Raw genomic sequence first — 23,475 nt, 5'->3', positions numbered from 1 at the left:
TGCCCAGGTCAATTCTGTTAGAAAGTGTTGTTGTGTCGGTGTGGTATTGTTGTTGTGATGTCGCTTTTCTGCTCTGTTGTTGTTAATAAAATCGTTTAACTGGGTGGCCTCGGCACGATAATCGGCCCGTTGACGAGCGGACTTTCCCGTTGAAATCAGATCGGTTTTTACGTAAAATGTTAGATCCATTGATTGCTTCTTTTATGTAGATTCACATTGGATTTAAACAAGGTTAGATTATGCGACATACAGCGGAACGAACGATGATTTTCCCAAGTACATACGTTTGAATATGAAAGAAAGTACTTGAGAAGTGGTGGTATTTAGCAATTTTATTTCTAGCATTTTAAACAAAAAAGATTACACAATTAAAATTATAAACCAGGATTAAATTATTCAACCACGCATGAGACATCCGCATTCGTCCTGATTGCTGTTGGTCTTTATCGATCACCGATAGCCCGGAGGGCTAAGCTTAAAATAAATCGGGACGCATCATCCACAAACGAAGACAGATGAAGCTGCGATAATACCGGAGGTGCTGGTTCAGGACAACTTTCCGGGGTTCCCGTTGTGTTTTTCTTACCGCCATCACAACGCTACAGTGAGAGTGAACAACATACAAGTTGCGTTTCACACGATTATGCGCATCGCAGTTCGTGAGAAGCTTGTGTGGCCGTTTTGGGTTAGCAAATGCACCCCCGAGGGGATTTTCCTATCGTACCTTATTCACGGGCACGAATGCAGGCAATGCAGCGTTCCTGTGTGTGACGTTGGTACCATGTCAGCCGAAGCGATGGACCCAACGCGATCGCCAACGCGGCTAGATCAAACTGGATTTCCCGTACGGAGGAAGAAATTATGCGCAAGCATGTATGTATGAAATGAAAGCGCAGGAAGAGTGAATTTCATTGCAATTGTCCAAAAAGGAGGTTTAGAGTTTTATTGCAGAAACGATTTATTAGTAGTTTCCCTGTAAGCTAGGGCAGTAAAAGTGTTCCGTACGTGTTCGCTTGATGCGTTTGTAGGGAAAAAAGACTAGAAAAACTATGTTGCGTTGAAATATTTTGTACAGATCGTTTCGTTGTTTGACGATGACGTAAATTATAATTTTAATATATACCTTTCCAGAATTATCTGCTAAAAGAGTCACACATTGAGAATAAACAAAACTACAACTTAAATAGTAAGTCATGCATAATTTCTCATGCAAAAACGATGTTCAAAAGCTTTTTTCGCGATTCAATATTTTTGGAATTCGGTGCCTTAAATTTTTTCAATTTTTATAGCGATAAATATAGTAAACATTTTATAGTGATATAGTATATAAAACTATAAGCATTCTAATATAGTGTAACAGCAATGTAATAAAACAATGGGAGCGTTTTTTTATTAAATTGGTTTCTTATGCAATGTTGGCTTTAAAATGTGTTTTAAGGAAAAGACCATTTCTACATTTGGCACAAGTATAAAATATTTTAAATATCTATCAAATCATTTTCAATAACATAATGCTTACAACTTTTTTAAAAGCTTAATTTTTAAATCTGGTGTTGTTTGCGATCAAAGTTCAAATTTTAATGTTAGAAATTCGTTGCAATTGTTATGGAAATTGAAATTATTAAATCGTTTATCACACAGTATATTATTTAAAGTGATAGGATAAATATTTAAAACTATTAATTTGTATTTCAAATGTATAAACTGGTTATTATTCTTTCAAAATCAACTGGGATCGAATACTTCAATTATTCAATCAAATTGAAATTATTGAAAACATTGAAATGATTAAATGAAAATGAAAAAAAAACCCTCCGCCATTTTGTCATTAATTGAACAAAGACAAAATTTAAGTTAAGTTTTTACGTTTTCACGTAAAATTTATTGTATGTGTATGCTTTGTCCAGGGGGCGGCCCGATGATATGATAAACGGCGCCAGTCCATACGGCCGGACTGGGTTCTAATCCCATCCGGACCGTCCCCCCATAGCAAGGACTGACTATCCGGCTACGTGGTAAAAATAAGTCTAGTAAGCCAGAAATGGCCGGCGTGACCTGTAAGGTCGTTAAGCCAAGAAGAAGAAGAATCCATTGTGGTAGTTTTGAAAAAATCTGACGCATGACTCATCGAATGCGGATAATCTCTCTTTAAGAGTTTAGGCTAGAATAAAAAAAGCTTTCGCTGTATGTTAACATTTTAGAGAAAAAATCATATTACCTCATTATAGAAATTGAAACAAAAAAAATAAAATTATTCAAAAATACCGCATTGATGTAAAATTCTGAGAAAAGCTGAAATGAATTTTTAAGATGTTAATATTATTCACAATACACAAAGTTTCAATTGACTGACTTCAATTCTAAAAAAACATTACAAAGTCATCCAAGAAGCAACAAGTTGGTGTGGATCACTTCATCTAGGTTATGATTATCACTTTTATTTAACCCTCCCAATGAAGCACCTTCGATCGAGGTGCAATAAACATAATAATTTATGAATCGTTTCTCGAAAGAAACCCTCCACACAAACACGTACACACTTCCCTTTTTTCTAAAGCGTCTGTGGTTGCGGTCTACCAGCACTGATAACGCTTGAGCAGCACTACAGTGGTTATATTTTTGTTCGTTGGAAAGCTGATGATGGTTGACTGTGTCTGCCGCCGATGGATTTGACCTAGTGCCCTGACTGGTGGTTTGGTTGAAGTGTTCATGCTAAAAGCTGTGGGTAATTTGTGGTTATATACGATACCTTAGCACAAGGGTACTAAGGGCTCTTTGGCGGGAGATGAGACCTTCTGCGATAATGGAATGTTTTTCATTTGCAGGGTAGTAGATTAGAGATCACGCGGGAAGCAGTATAGAATGTAGTTAAAATGGATGCGAAAAACCAGAGCATGGGATAATAAATTGATGCAAGTTTATATACTTTTGAGGTATCAAACCAATACTATGCTGATGAGTTGCTTCGTTGAATTTTAAAGCTTTTAGACTTAATTTAAAAATCATCACTTATGATTTGGGTTATATTACTGATACTATTTCAGTAGAGTTAGGAAAACATACGGCAAGTATAGTTTATTCGTTAATCTTCATCTGCATAATACATACACTTCAGATAAGCGTACGTTTGAAGGAATTCAGACTCATTGTTAAGTGCTTGGGAAAGAAAACAGAAAGCCAATAGTAAACATTGCATAAGTTTAATTCCGATCCCGATCATCATTAACCATGCGCTTCCCATACGTTTCCCATAAACGAAAACCCAACGTGTGAGTAATTTCCGTTTCCAATTCACACTAACCTTGTGCCGTTTATATTAGGCATCGGGTGATGCAGCGAAACCTACATTTTCCGCATCACCTGTGCATCGCGGCCTGAAGGGCGCGAGCTCACATTCACATCAGAAACACGCACGCGGTACGCCCATCATCCGGGCGGCTTGTTGCTGTCAATCAGAAGGAAAACACACATAATGCTGCCTCCCGTACACAGAAGCTGAGCCAGTGAGCAGCAAAATAAGCGGCCAAAGAACGGGCCGGTACGTGGTCCGTGCCTGTTTTGTAATCTCTCACGTTTCCGCGTGCACGTTGCACATCGCTCGCAACTTCATGCGCGACATTGCATGCATGACAAACGTTGCGCTTCCGACGGCTCTGAAGTTGCACCTGTGTGCGTTGTTTGATGCATGGGAAAAATGGCGAGCAGCTACAATCGAGCCAAAAACGGGATGACTGTGAGTGAGTAAGTAGTGGCAAGGCGCCATCATGTCGGGCGGATGGTGTATGGAAAAGGAAACTGCAAATTTGATACCTTTCCAAACAGGTGGAGTACGAGTGGCGAAGGGAGGACGTGCGGAACAGCGGCGAATCCAAATGCTAATCGAACGATACAGCGTTTTTGGAGTGAGATTTGCACACGTGCGAAGATGCTTGCTGCGCTGATCAATCGATGATTGGTGTGATTGCTTGCTGTTCGCTAAACCATTAACTTTACACCGTTTTGAGCGAAATTGGCGTTCAATTTGATGTGTGTTGAATCTATTTGCTGGCCTTAGTGTAAGCATTGATTAAAGGAAAACGTTCAAATTACCATTGAAATTGATACGGGAAAAAAACGAAAATAATCGTTTCAATACTCAATATTATTAATGATGCTATTAATCATTGATCAAGGATTGAATATCTTGAATGTGTTAATGATTCGCTAATTGTAACAATAAGGCCAATATCACCGTAATTAAAACTGAATAAATAATACCTTATTTATTAATAATTTATGAATAGTCTCTTATAAAAACATGTCGGAATTGTTTTTAGTTAATCAGTTTCATATGGCACTTGAACGACAAGATCATGTTCCTAAGTGATGACAATTCATTACCAATAAAACAAAAAAATTTAAATACATTTTTTATCTCTTGATTTATGAATGTTTAATGATGTGTACTAAAGAAAACGAGATGCAATTTGTGAATAAAATTTGAGATAAATGTATTACACCCAGAAACAGGTCATAGCCATTAGCTCTCCCGCAGCGCACCGGAGCAAGTTAAGTCTATTGAATTCTGAGCCGCAAAGGATTTGAATCTGTTTCAACTCAATTACACACATTGGAGCAACTTATTTTGCAACCAACTTCTACCCTACAACCGCCCGTAAGTACCATTGCGGTGGTCCACTACCGTGACACGTAGGTGAACATTGCGTGGAACGAAGCTGTTAACGCCATTCCTTCGGTAACATGTTTGAAACATTCGAATTATTGACCTACCTTGGTCCCAGACTGACGTTGCTGCCACTTTGCCGATAGATCGATCGATTCGTGGAGTGCAAAATGTTTTTTGGGCATCGTTTAATATGTGGGATACATGTCACACGGGACGGTAAAGGCCACCGTTCGGTAAATTCGCATGCGCTCTCGGCGCACATATGGAATGCGAAATTCTTGCACAACCGTACGGTTGTCCCAATCGTAGCAGGTGGGACAGATCGATGGGACAGAATGGTAAGAATGATCTCCAATCGTGATGGAGAGTGCAAAAAGTGGTCCAGAAAAACGGGGAGGTTTTTTACCGTTGTCGTCCACCATACAGATACGCGGTGTTTGGGTTTCGCGCTTGTTCGGTTGTTGAAGTCTTTCGTATTTAGAGGAGCTGGCGGTTGTTGTTTGGAGGCAGTGTAGATGATTTTAGATCTCGAGATTGGTGTAGATAGATTTATTTCGCTTCAGTTGGTATCGGAAGGTCGCCCGGGAGATTATGCTCGACCTCGTGGGTGAGCGTGTAGGGCGTAAGCAACATAATAAATTGAGCAAAGCGGTCAAAATGACAAGAATGGTGGGCACATTTTCTGGGTGGAGTGCTTCGAATATTGTGTCTCCAGCAATGACTGTTTTGGTGCACAGAATCATTAAAAGTCATGTAAACCAATGTTGAGCTGTGTGCGTGTGTGTGTGTATATTTTGTCGATTCATGCTTTAAAAGGGCTTTGGGATATAAAAATCGATCGGTTACCATCTTAATGTTTACTTTCATAGCCAATTTTTCTACTGGAAGCTGGAAGCTTCCCAGCAATCCACATTCACACAAATAATGATTAGCAAAACAGGTGACTTTATTTAGGTAGTAAATTGATTGGAAAAGTCTTCATTATTTTCCCCGCAGCAGCAAATAGGGACACAGTTGGTATCGCAACTGCGTTTTAGCGTTATTTTTAATACATTGATAAAAAGTAGACACAAGCTTGCACAATCATCTGTTCGGTGGTTGTCCTCGATGCAATCAAAATGATAGCCATTGTGCGTTAGTCACTCGAATGGGGTTTGTGTCTCGGACCTGACCTAGAGCGGCGAACCATTTTCACACCGGCTATCTCAGAGGCGGACGACCATTCATCATCCATCATTAGGTAGCTTCGGTAGCGGTCGTTTTATATGTGCAAGTTTTTTTCTCGCTCACCGGCACCTCTTTGCGGTTTTGTGTGGAATGCTGCAATTTCTTAAAAATGAAATTGTAAGCTCGGTGCGAGGAAGCTGCTTGGAGTGGTTGTGAACTGTCATCGGTATGCAAATTGCGATCTATTTTTTATGTATATCTTATTGATCGAAATAATTCCTCCACCACCTGCATACACACACACATACCCCGGTGTTACGTGGCGTGTGGGAACGAGTCAGTTTTGAGATCTGACAATCGAACAAATATGTGTTTTTGCCGTCCCTTTGGTTTGCCGTACCGCTTCACTGTGACTTGGAGGCCATAGCGTGTGGAATTTGCAATCATAACTCACCACGGCAAGGTACCGCAGCACCATCTGAGTGGGTTGCGTTTTCGGATGAAAACGTGAAGGGTTCCCGTATTTTTTTTTTCTAGCACATACAGGTGAAGGATCCATGCAGGTGAAGAAGTAAAGTAGGTTACGCTCGATATCGTTCAACGTGGGTCCCCAGCTTTGCAGTGGCTTTTGCCGTCTTGTTTCACTGTCCTGTTGTTTCTCAGCAATGAAATGCCGCAGTAAGTGAGCTGGAAGTTAATTTTCTTTAATGTCGCCCGACCTCGCTTAGCCACACAGGTGATGTGCACGTATGGGGAGAGATTTGTTTTTGTTCCCCTCTTTCGACAGACTCTCGATCGTCTGTCACCGTGTTCTCTCTCATGGACGCTATGGAGTGGTTAAATTGAGCATATGATTTATGACAGGTTGTGGTGCGCAACCCGCAAACGTCATAAGAAGATATGCAGTTATGCAATTTCACGGTACATTAAGCAAAGGAAATGCATCGGGATGACAGGCATGAAGCGGAGATGGTGACTTTGAACAAGGGGAACCACACTGATCGTAGGAGTGAAGAACAATTCCAGCTCAAGGTATGTTTAATGAGCATTTAAATGGTCGGTTGGATAGTCGCTAAACAAAGCACCCGCTGAACTGCTGAACTGTTATGGAGAGTAATTGACATACCTTAAAGAGCTTAATGGGGAAAAAACGAGAAACTGTGGCCTGTTTGGAATAAGTAGTACGAATGATTTAATTCACGTTGTACGATAAAAAAAATCATTCTCCAAGTGGGAAATAAAATGCTAGATAAACTAATTGTGAGAAGAACGAAAAGGCAAGGGCCCAACACACAGAACGGAGCCAATGAGAGCTTTAACCTTTTAATTTCTGTATCATTCCACTAATTGGAATGCATGTCCGCGAGAAGGATGGCCAATTTTTCCATCGTTTGTAAGTGGAAAGAATGCAGTGAAATTCTCACACAACATCGTGCTTTATTTTGCTATCAAGGTTTGCGATTTATGACACGAGTGACATCTTTTGACAACTGTAATTTATTTCACTTTCTTCGCCGGGGATGGACAACATGAGCAGAACGCTTTCGCTCGCTTTATCCTATCACGCGAGAGACAAGATCTATCCATCCTCTGTGAAGTAATGGGGTTCGTCGCTTAAACTTACTCGCCGCTGTCTCTATCTATCATTGCACGTGTTGGACATTTTTCACCTCCATGCAACTACAATTGGGCTGCACAAAGCTGTAGCTGAGCTTTATCGTTAGTTCCTCCCCAACCCTCGCAACGAATCTTGTTCTTTCGTCCCATTTCGGAAGCTCGTTTCGCGCTTGTCAAACAATAAATAATGCTCCGATGGTGTGTTTAAATAAATCATAAAAATAAATCAGTTTTTTCGCTTCATTGCACCGCTACAGCCGAGGTGTGGACATGAGCTGTGAGGAACTTGTATTTTGGAGCCCGATTAAACGAGCGCCACTTTAGTTGCGGCATACTGTGCTTTGCTTGGGGTTCGTCGCTTGGGCATGCAATCTCTGTGTCGAGATCAAGTTGAAGTGTTTTTCTGTGTTGTGTTGGACCTTCAAGGTTTTTCCTTTTCGCGGACATCGGAAGCTAAACGGATAAAGCAAGCAGGCAGCAGGGCACAAATGAAAGTAACAACAGTACAGCAAGATCATGGAAAGCGGCAATCTTACACCAATAAGGAAGGCAAGTCGAAGAGAAGTCGATGAAACGACGAAGTTGGGTTTCGTTGAAGTTTGAGCATCCGAGCAGAATTTAATCTCCCGCTGGACAACGAGATGCAGTTCGTGCACCCGTTCCGTACGACCTGGAAATCCTGATGACCATTTTCAACACCCGGCTGACATAAATTTTAATCAACTGATCAGCGTTTATAATTAGCGTGTCTAGCCTGATTCGCCCCAGGAACCGTGCTGCTGCACGTGTTGTTTTCAACACATTTAGCCAGCAGAGACGTGGCAGAATGGAAATGGCAGTGAATATTTCTTGTTTTAAGTGCAATATTTAATTTGCTTCTAAGGGAACCTAGTTTTGGCGTGTTTTAAACGATGCTGATTGCATTATTGCGGCATATTTGCTTGCGTCTCAGCCTTTTCGTTAACTCAACCTTGGATGGAATGGGGGTGGATATGTATACCTTCACCAGCAGGCCCTTTGGAAAGATTTTCCACCACCGATACTGGGCAGCAAATCGTGACTGAACCAATGTCCGATTTCCACGCAAACGGATATATGGCCGTCTCTTCACAATGGACATTGTGTGTGTTTCGTTTGTTTCGTTGTTTTTGTAACCGTCCTCTCGTCGATGCGTTCGATCGTGCAAAACCATTGGGAAACCTCAGAAAAAGGTTCATCGGGTGTAAATGATCGCGCAGCAAAGTTCATCGCTTATCCACCGAACGGATAAAACATTTTGGGATGATTTCGCAGTACAGCTCATCTGAGCTGCGAAGGGTGTTAATTTTATTGCCTACATCAAAGTGGTAACCGCGCTGAGTGTCGTAAAACTGATCAGTGATGCGATAGAAGGGCGTGTTACAGACACTATGGGAATTTGGTATTGGTTGAATGCAATCAACCTGGGCGGAATTTCGTTGATAAACAAATTTGTTAAGTAGAATTTAATTAATTTGAAGGTTGTTTAAACAGAACTGTAAAACTTCAAAAGTAAAGTACAAACTCTTTCTACTTGTTAGACAAGATGATCTCATTGTGTCTCTTGGTATTTTCTCATTTACTTTAAAAAACACACAAAGACAATTACCATTATATGCTGGGAAGTCAACCGTTCGTTTGCGGCAACTAAAAACGCTCCCAGACAAATGGACACTGAGGATACGATTGCCAAAGGGACGTACGCGAAATTAGCATCTTTCAGCTAGCTTAACCTTATCTACCGACAAAGATTGTCATTTGCGCTGGTTTGACATTTTAGGCACGGTGTGGCATCAAAGTTCTTGCCGAATCGATGAGAAAACCCATCAACCAAAAGGGCTTAAACCATCAAAGCATGAATTCGAAGTGAAAAAAAAATCACAAACACACAAACACGTGTGTCTCCCGCAGAGTGGTGGCTTGATTGGATGCGTTCGTGTTAAACAATTTACGTTTCGAAGATGTTTCCTCGATATTGGGCTGTAACGCGAGTTGCATAATTTTGCGTGAAGGCGAAGATCATCGCTGACGGTGTGTGGTTAAGTTTGATCTTTTCAATCGACGTGCCGTGGTGGTACGATGTGCGTGAGTTCATTAAAGACCGAGCTATTTTTTTTCGCAGATGAACGATAATCGATGTGAGACGAATTGATGTACTGCTGTGTATGCGGGAGGTGATGTTATCGCTCCATGCATTAGGATTGAAGAGGTGTTTGATGAACAAAAAAAAACAGATTTTAATGAATGGTTTTGTATGGGGATTTTTTTTCGGTGAAGTTGTCGTACAAGCTGTCGTCAGCATTATCTTGCACACGGTTTGAAATATGAACGTTAATCAGCGGACTATCGGCAGCAGCTTGGGGTGCTACTTTTTTATCGAATAATTTGGGGCTTAGACATACGTCAACAGATGCAAATTAAATCCACCCAACGAGATGAGGTCAACTGGAGTGGAGTTAATGACGAAGATTGAAAGATGATTAATGTTATAGAAAGCACCACATTGTTTCTCATAGCGAAACGTCCGTTTGAATTTCTGCACACTGGTATGGTTGGTATGTTCAACATGCATGGTTTATACTTACATTCAATGTCGTGATTGTCTGGAAAAGAAAAGAAAAAAAACTGTTATAAAGTACTGAGCGCAAGGGTTATATGTGAATAAAAAATATATTTTGAAGTAAAATGTTGAGCAAGCCTTAAGAGCCTTAACAAGCTTTAGTTTTGCGATTTTTTTTCCTGGAATAAATGTGATCTTTGATTAAATGTGACGTTTTGATACAATTTAGAAGTTTTTTTGATTACACAACATTTTTAATTGATTTTAGCATTTGCGAGGTTCCTTTTAAATTAATTTGATGAGGTTCGTACTTGACAAATGATATATATGATTGAAATGTAAATGTTAGGCATTAGGAAATGTTTAACCTCGCAAATTGGTATGATTGATATAAGTCAAAATAGTTCAAGTGTAAAACAAAAATGTTTAAAGTAAGTCGTCCCAAGGCACATTAGATGAAATTAGATATTGTTGTCAGTTTTTCCCAAAAAACAGATCTACATAATTAGGTGTAAGTAGCTGAAATGTTCATTCTTGCTCAGACACTAATCTGTCTGCTAATTAGTGGACACAAATTTGTACAATGTTTAGACTTCCCTATAACTCTATTAAAAAAAGCAGTTACATAATTTAGATCGATGTTTGTCTAGTAACAGTGTAGACAAGTATTTGATAAATAACAACACTGAAACAATAGCCGAAGGTTTACCCTGGAGTCAACATGTTCATTAAAATGAAGTTGTTTTTCATTCTGGACGTTAACGGATCCGCAATTATGTGCTTCTCGTTCCCCCGCCGAAAACCAACCCCGAAAATGAGCAAAGAAAAGCTCAATCGAATTCGTAGCTGCAGGTCAACGTTACCGCGACAGATGACAATAATACCTACAGAAGCATTGTTAAGGGTGATGAGAAAAGTGCAGTTGACGGCAAACAAAGAGGATACAATTTGTTTTTTTTTCTCCTTCCCAAATATACGTATGATCACATCAACAGAACAACAATTTAAGCCAGCAGCATGAAACTCGTGTGTTACGATGAAAAAGGCGGCAGCATAGTAACACACTGATTGAGATATGCACAGTTAAGAAGCTAAGTCTGAGCGTCTCGGTGCCTACGAAGAGCCTTCAGATAGCTGATGTTTTCAATGCTCTAGGTCGCGTAATGTAACTTGCTGGTATGGGGTCAAATTTGGTTGAATTAGCCATCAGCATCAGCACCATGTCTCCAGGGTACAAAAGCTAACAGTCTGATGCGATCTAAGTTTTCCTACTTATTACGTTACCACTCTTGTTGGGAAGACAAGGAGATGGATGAGGGCAACATTTTCCCGCCGGATAAGCTGGTTGTTTTTCGGCAACACTAAGCAAATTTAAAATCAAAAGAAATAAACACACACTTCGGTCTGTCGGGGAAATGTGATGGTGCGCGTTGTAGAATTTGTTTTTGCATGCTCCCACACTGGGCCCCGTTATCCGACCGATCTTTACGGATCCATTCATCAGCACCGGGAGGTGAGCTACACTTTGCAACAGCACTTCGGCGGCACAATGCACATGTTGGTCTGGTCCGCCGACAGTTCTCTGCGGGACCGGCTGTGAGTGAGTAATGATGTAACATCTCGCACCGGACAGCAGTTACAGCCGGCCAGAGTGACGGTCTACGTGGTGTATGCGGTTTTTTGGCACGGGTCGTTTTTATGCTAAAACGTTAGCTAATAAAATAATGATCCTATTAAGATCGCGTTCACGATACTGGTTGAGGTTGGTCGAGGGAGAGTTACGGCAAGTGGGAACAGCAAGGAGCGAATGGAAATCGAGGAAACACGACAGAAAAATGATGTTGAAGGTTTTGTTGCTGATGCTGCATCACGTGTACTGTATCGATTGCAGTTAATGCATTCGCATATGAGTGGAAATACAAGCAGATGTCTGATGGTAGTTAGTGTACTTGTTTATGGATGGCGCATTTTTGTGAAACAATATTTCAGGTTAATTTGTTAATTTGTTACAAAATGTAGATTTTGTTTCCATTTTGTTTTGTTAAGGATTTCTTTGGAAACATCTTCAATATACCTAATTATTTTTTTGGAAAAAAGAAACTTTTGTTTGGTTTAGTTAAACGATTTTCTAAAGAATTGTTTTTCCGTTATAAATGTGCTTCTTTAAAATGAGTCTTATTTCTTCTTTTCCTCGACAACAAGTTTAGACATGCAATTTTTTGGTATCTTGGTGTCTTTCTTGATATAATCGGTCATAAAAGTGGGGATTGTATACACAACACTGTTACCTGAAAGTATGACATTTAGTATGAGAATAAAAATTTGAAATAAAAATAAAACATCAAAATAAAAAAGTTTCTGTCATTTATCAAAAGCTGACGCTGCCTGTACGTTACAGAGACATTTGTAACGACAGATATTGATTTATTATTTTTGATTGAGCATTTTCTATATATTATATGACGAGCGAAATCAAGACAATTTTTTGCTTCTTTTTCTGGATTAGTTCTATTTTTTATAGTGAAGAAAACTGCAGCTTAGGTCTGTCATTAGCTTCAAGAAATTTAGGGGAAAGAATGAAAAATTATCCTACAGACAAAAAACTATATGCTAAAAATTTGGCTATTGAGCTTAACAGACATCGAAATATAAATCAATGGTGGAATCAAAAGCCGGTCGTATATTAAAAATTACTTTCAAGTGTCTAAACCATCACTGGGAAAGGTATCGAATCGAGTTAATTCGTTTCATGTTTATAATGGAGGGAAACGGAACGACTTTGAAAATTTTTGCGGATTTTTTTCCCGTTCAGACATTTGCATACCATTTTTAGTTAAGGGAATCCCAAATTCTTTGCAAAAATAAAATCACTTTACAACCAATAAAACATTCGTTAGGCGTTACAAACGCTTTTTAGAAATCTCTTTTAGAAATTTAGAGTCTTATTGTGTTCGTATGGCTTGTGAGACTCGTTTTGAACTATTCAAATTGTATTGTTATTCAATTTTTATACAAAATTTGAATAAAAACACTGGCTAAACTAAAAACAGCGAAGAAGGATGCTTTGTGTAACTCATCAATGCTTATGCATAGACCTTCAAAACGCATGCATAAGTAAACATAGGGTCTCAGCCATTTTAAATGTCGGATTAAATAAAGTTGTCTAAGTTTCGCATTCTCTTATGGCCGATACACGATATGCGTCCAGTTTGGCAAGGTATGTTTTGCGGTTTGGATTAAATTACCATCCGTGTTCCCATCGCACACGTCCGATTGCGTCAATAATAATGGGCATTTCGAGAAACGATTTATCCACAACACAACAGCTAATGAAATCATCAATTATGCTCCCCGGAGCCCCATTTTCTCGGAGCGACCTCCCGCCCCAGCAAAAACCAGCGACACGTCCGTCACGATAATGCCGAAAGAAACGTATCAAAGCGCGTCAAACGCAAGCAATCGTTGTCCACAGTTGACACAACAAACAAATGACCGTCTAAAAATGGTTGTCACACTCACGTGATCGGCCGCACAACGTGGTCGATCCATCTCCACAAGTCTATTTCCGTTATTATTCTGTTGTGCAGCCTGCTAAACCGAACGCTGTCCGCGGCTACGGAATTCAGGCTGTCGTTCGCTAAACCCTCTAATTTGGCTCATAATTCCCAGCGCCAGTCGAAACGCCACCCAACGTATGATTTCGTTCGTAATCGCATCCTGGCTTGCAGTTGCAAAAATGGGCAGAAAAAGGGCGCGACAACCGTAACGCATCATCATCACCATTCGCAGCAACGGCAGCAGCAGCAATAGCTCGAAGTTGTTCGTGGCGTGTCATGCTTCTCTTCCGGTGAGTTCTTGCGCGTTGATCGCGCGTATCCAACGCGCGGAGCGGCGGACAAAAAAGGTAAAACTCCCATCGTACTGCTGAACACGAGAAAACGATGACATGCGTGTCCCAGCTTATAGCGCTCGAGACATAAGAGGTGTTCCAATCGGAACACGACACTTTCTTGGAACGATTAAATGCTTTTGTTTTGATTAAAAGTTCTCATTCCCACGTGGAGGTGCGTTTCGGTCGGGTGGGTTCCACAGACGCAATGGTGCAATCAGGGTTAAAGGGATTTTCTGGTGGAAGATTGAAAACAAAAAGTAACAGAAAAAAAGGAAGAATTGTTGTGAGAATAGTAGATAGAAAAAATTACAACAAAATGCGGAGGATGATGGATTTGTTAATTGAAAATGTCGACGGCATAGTAACGCTCGTCGTATCCATCCATCTTCTAATGAGGACACGAGTCTTTCGTTTTGTCATACGGTGTGCGGACTGACATGTTGCGATAAAAGGTTGATCTATTGCAGATGCACTCGCTAACGTACCGTGGTTAAATAATTGCGGCATGCGAAATCTGTAAGTGCTCTGATAAAAGTAGAATAATTAAAAAAAAGTATGTCAATGTTTTTTTTTTGCTTTATTCTCTTCCAGGGAAAGCTTAGAATTACTGAGAGAAAAAAAACTCAGATAATAAAAAAACCATAATCATTTTAATGTATCAAACGAGAGAGAGAGAAAAATAAAACCAAAACTGTATTTCCAACTTGCCATTAATGTAGGTGAATTTGTACGTCCATTGAGCCAATCTTGCCAGACGTTTCCTGGAGTGTGCGCACCTAAATATTTCCGGAACTAATGGTTTAAGCCACAGCCGACTGGGCTGGGAATATCCCTCGGTGCAGGTCGGCAAACAGTGGAATAAAAAGTAAAAAAATAACTGTGTTTTTGCTGCCAGGTGTACCCGTGGCCCCATTCAGCGTTGATAAAAGTTACCAAGCCCGTCCCCGGGCCACCATTAGGTCAGTCGCTTGCGCTTTTCGCATTCTGACAGCTATTACACGTTTGAGACACGGTCTGTCTGGTGCCGAATTACCGGAGAACAATCTAGCGGCTCTAGCATCTGTCGAAGCGTGCTGTGCCAATGACCCTTTTTCCGCCCCGAAAATGGTACAAGGGAGTAGTGTACGGTGGGCAGCATCACCGGTGTTAGTCACGATGAGGGAATGCTGCCATTGCGTAACGTTCATTCCATTCGTGCCCGTGGGATCGTTGACGCGGGTGATCGATGGGATGTTTTTTTAGCCGGGAGGCCGGGAATGAGGGCACATACGTGGCAATGCGTACATGCGTCGAATAAACGCCAGAGTTTAACGGCATACTGCGCTTAGCATCCGTTGGTTTCCGTTGGGATATAACAGTCGGAAGACTAATGAGTTGGCAAGCGTTCTTCTACGTTTGTTTTGCCATGGAGCACTGCCCGGTAGTTTTCAGTTTAGAACTAAACACCAAAATCGCTTGAAGAAGCATTTAATCTTGATTAATTTGTTAAAGTGAGTTTTCGATCGTCGTCGATTTTTTCGACTTCGGAGTCGTTATTCGATCAGCAGTTCTAATGAACATTGACGGTGAGGGTTTCTAATAAACAGTGCCGATGTCACAATAAATTAGCTTGCCATTTTTAATGGCTAGCGAGGAATTGTTTATGTTTGACCCAGAAGCAACTCGAGCAGCGCTTCTATTTGTTTACTGTTCGAAACCAAAAAATGATGACCGATAAACGTAAATCATTGGCAGTTTGATTTTGATTACTTCGAAGAGATTCCTGTTCGAGTAGCTTTTACTAGCGGCTGAAACGATCCCATCACAGGGGGGTATGCGGTTTAGGAGTTTTATAGCTCATCATGCGCATCCCACGATTAGTCGATGAACGTATGAATAAGGGTAAAACAAACTAGCTAATGAAGTTGGACCGTTGAAATGGTTCATAGTTTGAAATTTTAATGGCAAAGTTAAGAAAGATTAGCATAGTGATGTTGAATTTTTGGAGGGCGTAAAGATTATTAACAGCTAATCAAACGACGAAGAATCGTTTAATGTCTTGGTTGATAATATAATTTTTTTTGAAAGCTATAGAGGTATAAAACATTCCATGTTCGTACCAGAAATAAATTTAAAATTCAATCAAAATTCCAATAAAAATAAATCGATTAAAACGCATTTAAATCTCCTTAACAAATGCGCTTTTCCATTTACAGTTACTTTACGTCCCATATTGCACACAAGCGTGACTGTATTTGGTTTCGGATTTTTTTCCACATTCCAAAATTAGAAAATAAGTACATTTTAATATCCATTAGTACGAAATAATTATGTTTATTCTCGGGATTTTTTTTTGGTTCGTCGAAGACACTATAATGTTCTAATTTTTCCAACCTCCGTTCCGTTATGATTTAATTACGTTCAAGCATATTAGGTCGTTAGGGATCGTTTTGATTCAGCCGCACATTAAAAGCAGATCATACATTGTACAATGCTCATGGCTTACCGGTCGGTCACGGCTCATCTGTTCCGTAATCGCGTGTGCACGGTCTCGTGTCCCATTGGTGTAACCGGTCTCGATCGCGCGAGGTAAAAGGCATCCGTTCAACATACGATCAGCATATCGGATCGAACGGCTTGAAAACACGATCCTCAAACACTCGTGTGGTCGCCCCGGTGGTTTAGCTAAGCGGAGGTCAAACAAGCCGGCTCGTGATCGTGCTCGTGAACTGGACTGGTCTGATGTACCGTGAGGAAAACAAAAAAAGGGAATGCCTTAGCCCTGGTGGCATACCAGGGCTCAAGATCTCACGGGACGCCACTTCGAAAACGGTGCGGAGGTAAAGTGTGTACCGTGTGGGCAACCGTAGCAAAACTACTCATTAGCATTGCTTTCAATTATACAACCTCGACAACAACAGCAGCAGCAGCATCCCTGGTGGAGAAATGTTTCGGTACATGCAATTGTTATGCAGATGGTACTTCTTTCGGTAGGTACTCCAGACACCCGCGCATGCGCACCTCGTGCCTTTGATGAAAGAGCTCAGACACCCGACTGCAGTCGCCTTGGAACGGTGTTTACCCAATTGATTAGGCCAGCGTTTCGTCTGCTTGTACACGGAAGAAGGGCCACCTTTCGAGCGACAACCGGTGGTTTCGATTTCATCAAACATACACGATCTCACTTTCGAAAGCACCAGGTCCAACCGCCGGTGTCTCTAAACGGGTTGCTCCATTGCAGATGGGGCAGATGCGCATCACGGTGCGGTGGTTTGGATTGGCATGCGAAGGCTAGAGTACATGCAGTGGACGCGGACGGCAGATATCGATTGCGCTCTATTGGCACGCCATCGCTTTGGAGGTATGGCCGAGATGATCCAGCATCATTGACCCGTGTGTTTGATGTCGGCGTTTTTGGCAGCTCCCGGGGTTTGGCTAGGTGAAAGGCATCATCTTGAGCCTTTGGCGAGGTCAATGGGAATTAACACCGAAGTTGGCCTAATGAGAGGATGGGTCTTTAGGAGTATCGGATCGGTGCTGATCTTGCGCCTGCGCGCGTATAATTTACGGCGTTCTTCGGCTGGGTGTCGGATCGCGTTTGACTGGAGAAGATCACCTAAAAGATTTATTACTAGCGAGTGCACAAAACCGATTGTGTGTGTATGGACCAACAATGAACAAGTTGGGATCTTTATCGTGGCGCTACGGTGTGGTGTCGGGAAAATCTTAATTACCTCATTAAAGGATGGCCGCACTGCCATGAAAGTCCTGACGCGGTGCATTTGAAAATTTTTAAGACCGAACAAGGAAGTGGTGGAGAAAGTTTTTTTTCCGCATTGCTAAAACTTCCCTGGGTGGTGGTTGTGTTTCGCAACAACGAAGCGGCGATTCAATTTCAGATAAAATTCACCAACCCGCAATGAGGAATTGTATGCAAAAAGTAACCTTACCAAACCTAATGGAGCACCAAGAAAACCCGCCAGCAGGAGAGATAGCTCAGCTTTGTTGGACGATGATTTATGGGTGAAAAAGTGCTCCCAACAACAACAATCGCGCTGGGCTTGATAGACTATTTATCTTCATTAGGCATGGAGATGCCTCCAACATTAGACCAACTATGCTATCGGGGCAAGTCTTTCGGCAACTTCATGTAGTTTCAATTCATCATGTCTGCAGGCGTGATTCACGAACTTTCAAATCAAATGACGAATGTATTTGTTTAGTAAGACAGCATAGAAAAAAAATGGCGCAAGTTGAAATGGATTCGCGATAGCCATGAAAGGACGATGTCTATTAGCATAAAGTTACAGCGAATTCTTGATTAGACAAGCAGCAATACAACAGTGAGGCTTAGGTTACCGTTATTGGAGAAGGCAAAACTGTCTCAACCTCAACCTTTCTTCTCTGTTCTGCTCCAATTGTCATTGGTTATCCATATTGATTTTACATAGTGACACACACACACACACACACACGCACATGCTCTATATAAAATGCAACAACAGCACCCCAAGGATATTCCGGGTGATCAGGTTCCGTTCTTTTTTAGGAGCGCAAGATTAATTGAGTGTAGTTTACACGCCTGTTGGAAGCAATAAATCACTTTCAACCTGACGGGGATTAGGTGCCCCTGTTCCGCTTCGGTTCCAGATTAGCGCAACGGTTGTTTTCGTGCGACGAAAGTTCACACCGATGGCGGCCACTCAACGACATTCAGCGATCGGGTAGTGTCATGGTCGTGGCGATCGAACGACATGCAGCTCGTTCGTGCTCCCCGTTGCAGTCCATGCGAGGTTTGGCGTTCAATCAACGGCTCTCCCGGCGATACTTCGTATGTCCCAGTGTGCAGCTATACGGCAGGATCGTTGTGTAATCGGGATCGCGTGCAGCAACAGAATCCTCCTGTGTGAGTGTCTGTATGTAGTGCGTGAAGTATAGAGCACGATTAGGTCCACGTACGGGGACGCACTTGATAGATCGATAAAATCTTGAAAGATCTTAGCCCTAAGAGGACAGCTGACAGTACCGTGTTGATCGGACGATATACTGCAGCAGCTGGGCAAGTGATTGGGTGATCGTTGAAACGGTGCGTATTATTTACTGAATGGTGGTTTTGGATTAACGTGCGTTCTGAACAAGATCGGATTGCATGGATCGATTATGAAGCGAAAGGGGCCGGAATGGTACAACGCATCACGATACGGGGTTGCATCGAGTTACATATGTTATTGTTAATCATTATAGAAGTGCTACATTTCATTCGAAATACATGTGTATTTTTCACTGTTCCATTAATAAGGAAGTGTTGTATCAAAAATAAACACCCTTAAAAGAAACATTGAAATTTTCCAAGCTGTCGATCTAGTTTAACGTGATATGCAGCGTTAAATAATCGCCTTAAAAACCGCAAACAATTGCGTAAACCGTCGATGAAATGCTTTATAAATGTATAACACTATGATCACACCTTTTAAAAAGTAATGCAGAAAAAAAATAGAGCTGAACAGTAAATTAATTTTTACTTCATATCTTTGTTTCTTTTCTCAGCCCAAAATATGACACAAAGCATTAATAAGATAAGAAAATCCGAAAAAAGCACCAGTTTTTGAAAGTTGTCCACGGTTTACTGGCGAAACAAAAAAAAAAGTAAGCACCCGCAAAATCGAACCGGATGACATTTGTTTTCGCTGTTGCCGTTTTCACTGTTGTTGCGCCGTGAATGCGTTAATGCAAATCGCGACAAAACAGCAAAATTGATCCACTGACACTCTAACCCAATTTTCCTCGATAGCGTTCGACCCCAGGCGGATGCATTTGAAACGGCGGTACCGGTTGAACGGTGGAACATACGACTCGTGGCGTGTATATCTTCCTTTCTGTTGTTGTTTGTTGCGAGCTGAACCCCCAACGCCGTAGGTTAGTTGGCTTTCCGTCGTCTTCTTTGGGTCAATGTCTCCCAAAGGGGGTTTTAGTATAAGAGAGCAAAACACGGGGAGAAAAACCGCACGTACGCACGCATCTTTTCGCACACACGGTTAATTTACATGTGACCGTTTCCCGATCAGCCACACCCTTCCTTTGCGTATCATCCTTTTACTTTTACACTTCCGAGTCTCATTTTTACCTTCCCTTAGCCTGAACTCGAGCGACGGAAGCATATACGCGATAAAGCCACCGCATCGAATCATAACTCTTTTCGTACACCGATCTACCGCTGGTGCAGACTGTAAGGGCTGTAAGGGTTTTCCGGAACGGAAACCGGGAACGAAAACCCATTTTTACCGCCAGTCACCGAAAAGATCATCACCATCAAACTGAATGAGGCTTCCGTCGCGTGAAGCGATCGTGGCGTGACGAAGAACTTTTGTCGTTTCCGCCGACGGCCTTCGGTGTGGTCGTATTCGAAAGGGCATTGTTTGTTGTGCGCGAGTTGCAAATCGTTGCCATCGCTTGGACCGCGAATATCACACTGAGACTTGTGCCTGGATTGCTCGAGGTGGGCAAGAGCTATGCAAATATCATTTGTGTGGTGAAGTGCGTTGTATTTCTGGTTGGATGATGCATGCTGTTGAGCTGAGCGGATGGCGACAGTTTCGTGTTTCAGGCTGTTGGAGATGTGTCGGTCTTTCGGTGAGGCAGAAACACTTGGCTATTGCTTATGAGTAACTCATCTTTATGGTAATGATTGTTGTAGGGGACACCTGCATTTTAAGTATAGGATAAACTCGAATTCCGCTTACTTGGTTTAAAAATAGCATAGACACACTTGCGCTTCAATGACACGATTGTAGAACGGAAGTATGTCTCGTCGGTTGTCGTTAAAACATAAAATTTGCTATAATCCTACAAAAAGCTGGAACTCGTTATATAGAGATATATTCTATGAAATAATATTTCTATGTCCTTTAATATAAACAGTAATATCAATAATTTTGTATAATACTGAAGCTCAGCATATTGAGAATATTTTAAATTCTTCAAACTTTTCAGACAAGAACAAATAGTACCTTATAAAATTTAATAAAATCATAAAATGATCAATGTCGTCTACTAACAGGGCCACGATGAGTTAAACTTGTCTGTAATGTTTGCAGAAATATTTACCTTCTCTGCCACCAAAGTCGTAACCACTCAGAGGAACTCGATTGTACATCAGAACATTTCGAAAGGCATTCGAAATGGCACGTTTCTAAGCGACAGTCGTAGTTCGATTCTTGTTTGCATTCGTTTCAAGCATGCACCCATAAATTGCTGACGCAAACAACGTTGCCTATCGTTGTCTTCTGCCCGGAAGATAGATGAATTCTTCCCCCCTTTGGCTTCATTCTGGAAAGGCATCTTCTGTGACATGAGCATCATCGTCGGCTCAGCTTCAGCATTAGCGTACCTCCAGTGAGACGTTTGTGCAACTGCACAGTTTTTTTTCTCAATTTATTTCCGTTCCCTTTCAGCTAGGGTGGGTAGCCCTCCCTCGTTGGCCTGGGGCCAAATTTATGATTCATCAACCGTTCTCGAGTGCGTTCTATTGCTACACTACGATGGCTGGTTGCAAGAGATTGTTGTTTGGAAATTCATTTATTTCGAATAACAAAACAATAATCAGGCAGAAGATGAACTTTTGGTTGTGTATTGCAGTTGTGAGAAAATGGTAATTTTAGAAGAAGATGACATTCCTTTCCTACGAGTTAATGGATTGTAACATACGTAGAGCACAACACATGTTCGCGTCAAACAATCAAACTATAAGGGGGAAGCAGAAAAAGAACATTTCAAATGATAAAAATAGACTAATTCGAGAGGAAAAAAGGAAAATGAGTATATTTTGGTAACCTTAAAGTTCAAGAGCAATTTCCAAAAAGGGAACTCCAAAAGGGAATTCAATTTTCGAAATGACACCCGAAACCATGTATGGGAATATTTCGTGAAGTTGTCTCTCCGTGTTGAAATGGTGAGATTAAAAGTTGTCTGTTGTATGATAATTAATTTCTTGCCTAGGTTTATATAATTCTTCGCTTTCTTAAATATGCCAAAACCGCAAGTTTGTCAGTTCCATGACGTCTGATATTGGTTTCATTTCAAATTCGCACTCCATTACAACAAGTTTCATGGAGAAGGAGAGTTGATTCAAAACTTCATCCTTAGTATCAAATAAAACCTCATATCTTGGAAATGAAGTTTAAAGCTATGATACTATTGAGAAAGTTCGCCTGCAGGAGTGACCAATTCCAATCCACAAAAAAAAAACGTTCGTCCAGTGTTGTAATGTGATGGTGTGTTTTGGACATTGATTTGAGTATCGGTTGCGCGAAGCCTTTCGTTCGCTATCAAAACTGCTCTGTGAGTAAGATAATAAATTATACGATTTGTGTTTAGCACAAACGAGCACCTTCGGCTGGATCGCGCTCGTGGTCGCGTTAACACCGGTCGTCAACACCGGGTTGACTCGTCGGACCAGCAAGATCATGGACGAAACCTCACAAAACCGATATCACGATCTTGCACGGATTTGTGTGTTTGTGTTTTTTTCTTCGATTTTCTCACTCTTTTTCTTTCACTTCATTCTTCCCTCCACCCGCAGTGCGTTTGTTACTTCCTTTTTTCCCTAAGGGTCTCCCATTTCGCTGGCAGGTTCGTGAAAGTGAGAGTTCCCGTGTGTTTATTTTCGGTACTGTCGGGTAGGGTCAGATCATGCAGCCACACTTCCGAGACTGTAAACCCGTGGCACCGTGGCACGGGAGTAGCATAACGGGGCGGACGGACGTAATTAAGCATGCGCCACAAAACGCACTCGGTGTCGTTTTATGATGCGGCCACACCACAATGTGGCGACACTACGCATGCGGGGGGGAGGGAGTTGAAAAAAAAACTCGGGAGATGAGGTGATTTGAGGGTTTATGGTTGAATGAAACAAAATCGAAAGTTATGGCACGGAGATGGATGGGCCCACCGGATCGATCTCTGGCCGATCATCATTTCCTTCGGGGTGCGTGAACTTTCGTACGAGAAGGGAACAAGAGCGTTTCTTTAGCGGGCCCTCCTAATGAAACACGCATTGATTTCCTTTACGGTGCGGTTTTCGCTTGCTTTCTTTGTCGTTGGCGTGTCAAAACACGAATCAACTATTGATAGTATTTCCTGTGCTACATACGATGTTCGGTTTGGGATCATATTTATTTTTCATTGTATGTAACAAATTGCGTGAAACCAACCAATAAAACTGGTTAATGGTTAAGCGTGTGTATCCAACCAGATAAAATAAATACAAATCGGGAATTCTAAAGTAGAGATACCTCAAAAAGATCTTTAATGTCTGACATAAAATTGACTTGTCTTGTTTCATTGGTCTGGATTAAAGACAATCTCTTATTTGGTCTGTTTTTTAAAATATTTTTTAACATTTCATTATTACCCAACATGGAATAAAAACAATGTAAAAACAATGCCACTCCATGTGATCGACTTGCATGATAACTAACGAGTCAAACAACACTCTAATCCGTCTAAGTAGAAACACGGGATGGAGCGATCGGTGATCGGATGCTAGTCAGTTATTCATCAATCATGTGCACTCATTGA

At 41.3% G+C, this 23,475-nt stretch overlaps 1 protein-coding gene across 4 annotated transcripts in view; it reads right to left on the bottom strand.

Annotated features, from left to right (window-relative positions):
• The window catches only part of LOC125767609 (nuclear pore complex protein Nup214), an 83,494-nt gene that overhangs the window by 30,098 nt on the left and 29,921 nt on the right, over nucleotides 1-23,475 (bottom strand). For all 4 annotated transcript variants that reach the window (XM_049434382.1, XM_049434381.1, XM_049434384.1 and 1 more), the window contains one exon: nucleotides 10,054-10,071. The gene's annotated coding sequence lies outside the window, so the exon portion shown is untranslated. The remainder of the gene's footprint in view (nucleotides 1-10,053; nucleotides 10,072-23,475) is intronic.

This window comes from Anopheles funestus, chromosome 3RL (assembly GCF_943734845.2).
Source record: "Anopheles funestus chromosome 3RL, idAnoFuneDA-416_04, whole genome shotgun sequence".
NCBI lineage: Eukaryota > Metazoa > Arthropoda > Insecta > Diptera > Culicidae > Anopheles > Anopheles funestus.
Note: the sequence above shows the minus strand (reverse complement) of the source record. Positions and strands in the feature narration are given on the sequence as shown.